This window comes from Nannospalax galili, unplaced genomic scaffold (genome assembly GCF_000622305.1).
Source record: "Nannospalax galili isolate Female #2095 unplaced genomic scaffold, S.galili_v1.0 scaffold441, whole genome shotgun sequence".
Taxonomy (NCBI): domain Eukaryota; kingdom Metazoa; phylum Chordata; class Mammalia; order Rodentia; family Spalacidae; genus Nannospalax; species Nannospalax galili.
In genome coordinates this window covers 1,442,460-1,445,893 of record NW_008348089.1, presented here as the reverse complement: position 1 = coordinate 1,445,893, position 3,434 = coordinate 1,442,460, and positions in this window count along the sequence as shown.

Below are 3,434 nucleotides of genomic sequence, written 5' to 3'. Positions count from 1 at the left end.
CCTCCATTTCCCCATATTTTGGTGTCACAGTAACTCTGAATTTTGTTAATATTTGATTGCAGGAAGTTTTCATCACACTTCAAGCCAATTCCAATGCCACTCTCCTTGCAAACATCTGGGGATGATGGTGCGGTCTGCAAACGGGGACTGTGCTTAAGTGGCTCCGTGCTTCCTACAAGGTTCCTTATACTTTTTTTTTTCCTTCTTTTTCTTTGTGTGTGATTGGTTATTCATGATTGAAAATGGGAAAAATGCAGAAGGAAATATTAACGTGACTTTAGAATTTGTGTTCAACAGAAGTTTTAGGGTTGGGTGGAACTTCTAACTCAGCAAATCCATAGAGCTCTATTGAATCTTAAAGGAATTCTGATCATAAATACAAGAACAGACTTGGATCCTCAGGAAAGAGCAGTGCAGAGCAATCTGCACCACACATCAGCTCGCTCCAGAAAACCTAAGCAAGAACAATGCTTTGGTACATTTTCCTGAAAATTGTGGATGCACTAGAGTGGCAGAGCATGGCTAGGCAAAGAAGGCACTCCCGCATCAAAGAACCTGCTGCAGAGTCCTCTGCCTCAGTGACTTACAGGGAAGCACAACTGTGTTTAAGAGCTTAAGACGAAACATTAAGGATACAGATACAATATTTAAGGAGGATTAGAAAGGATGCTGTTCTCAGCATAAGATGCCAAGCAGTTTCATAAAAAAGAAATGTGTGCAATGGGTCTATAGTTGTCATTGGAGCTTCTATCCTCCCAGGACAGCATCTCTAATAGAACTGCCCCACCTGGGAACAGTTTTTCAATTCTCGTGCTGTATTATATGTTCCATTCCATAAGGATGTGTGCGATTTTTGTTTTGCCCAACGAGGCGATCTTTCACTCCTCTTGCCACAGAAGGGAGATAATGTCAGATGAGAGGGAAAATGAAACCAGATCATCTCCAAAAGTGGATGAGTTTTAGAAGCATATGAAGTTAATATATTTTAGCACCTCACTGTTTTCTTTAGCCCGCTTTTCAGCATAAGCCATTATATATGTTCAGTGACTGGATGATTGATGCCTGTTAGCAAGAAGGTAAAATGATGGGTGTGTGACTGACAGTTGAAAGGTAAACAAGTTACAATAAACTAGCTTTATTTGCATTACCTTTTGGGCTATTTGTAGAGGAACAAATGTGGGAAGAAAATAAAACGTTTTATCGTTGTACTTAATACTACAAATGAAAAATCTTAGGGCTCATTTTTAAGCAGATTTTTCTTCCAGCCCTGTTCCCATGGTGGCTTGAAGGTAAACTACAATGTTAGGGACAGAAGACATCTGTTCCATTGATGAATTGCAGAACGATTTCTCTGTTGTATGATCAAAATACTATGTATATGCAATTTGCCAAAGTTAATGTGGAAGACTGAATTTCTTCAGGCTAATTGTAACTTAGTGAGATAACAAAACTTGAAAATTTTAACCAAATGCCTTTCAAATTGGAGAGATATGATATAAAATTAATCCCAATTACTTTAATCCTAATTCAATTAGAATTCATTAATGAAAGGTATTTCATCCAAATGCCTTTCAAATTGGAGATATATGCTATAAAATTAATCCTGTGCTGTTTGTTACTGAATATTAGTCATCCCTTTATGATTAATGACTGTGTCTTCAGAAAAACAATGGTTATATCTAAATCTGAACTCACTAACACTGATTACCCTTACAAAATGCCTTGAAACTTACAGTGATCGCAACTATCACAACCAATTTCTACCATGTTTGTACATTGTTCTTGTAGTACCCATGTAGAGTTCATTACGACAGTACACAAAAGGCAACGCCCAAGGGACCCTTCTGAACAGAAAACACACCTATTCTGGTCCATGTTGGACTAAAAATGTGGAGGGAGGGATGGAGAGGTGGCTCAGCAGTTAAGAACACTGGCTGCTCCTGCAGAGAATCAGATTTGTTTCCCAGCACCCACACGGCACTTAACAACTGCCCCTAACTCCAGTTCCAGGGAATCTAACCCACTTTTGACCTTTAAGGGCACTGCATGACATGGGTGCACTTACATCCATTCAGGCAATACACTCATACAAATAAAAGTAAGTAAAATTTAAAAATACTGAGAGAGGTGAATGTTCACGTATGCTGGTTGAAATTATTTATAGTCCTTATTTGGGTCTGAAATAACAACAGAAAGAGTGAAGTTCTGACTCTTTCAATCTTTCATGTCACTTCTAAAAAAATCATGGAACAAAATTGATCACTAATTTTAATAGAAAAAACAAGTAGAATATAAAACAAGTAGAATTTTTAAATAGAAAAAACAAGAAAGATATTTTGCAACTTTTATATGCATTTCTCTTTGAATGCACAAATCTAAAGTTTATGATTTTTTATCTCATTATCTTTATAATTCATTATTTTCTGTCCATTTTTTTACTATGGAAACCTAACTTGTAATTATGATTTATTCCTAGGAACACTGACAATTAGATTTGATCTTGCTTGCCCCGTCCCTTCCTCTTCACACTGCCACAAGTGACTCATGGAAGTCATATGTAGTCATGTCACTCATGCCCCAAAGCCTGCAATGTCTTAACTTGTTTTATATTAGAACCAACTCCCCTTGGTGTAGTACTGAAGACAGTTTGTGACATGTTCCCTGGAATCCTCTGTATCATCAGTTCAGGCCAAGCTCTATTCATTCCTCAATCTCAACCCTTCTAAAAGCTTGTTACTCAGCAAATGTGCCATGACACATGGAACTCTACTGGTGGGTGAATGTTTGCTCAAATGTTTCCTTCAAATTAGAATCCAGTGTAATTACCTATGCATCTTGGAAGATCTTCTTATTCCAAATGTCATGTCCTCTCCAAGGACTCCTCAGCTTCCATCCTTCTGCCTCCCAGGGAGAATTAAACAATTTGCTCCAATGAGGAACGCATAGAGTCTAAAGTTAGGTATGTCTTAGTATCCCTTTGCCATTTCCTAGTTGTAAGATCTTGGCGAAGGTCCAGTATTTCTGTGAGCTCAATTTGTATGATTTCCAGAATGGTCATGAATAGAGATTTTGGGTGAAAAAATTTACAATGCTTAAACTATAATAGAGATTCATTTGGGCTACTCTGCCTTTACCCATTGTTTCTGTTCTTCTGTACTAACTTATATCTGCTAATACACTTAGCCTGTTGGATTACGATTGTACATTCTTGGAATACAACACTCTTCAAGACAATGGCTATTTAGTATTTATCACTATATACCCTTTGTCTCACACAATGTCTGACTATATTAGGCAATCAAACCTGTAATTTGAGTAAATCATAATCTATTGTTCACATTTATTCATGGAAATATTAAGAAGACTATGTGTCTATAAACAAATGAGAAAAAAGCAACATTTTGTCAGGAATGGTTTTCTCAGTGTTAAGGGGA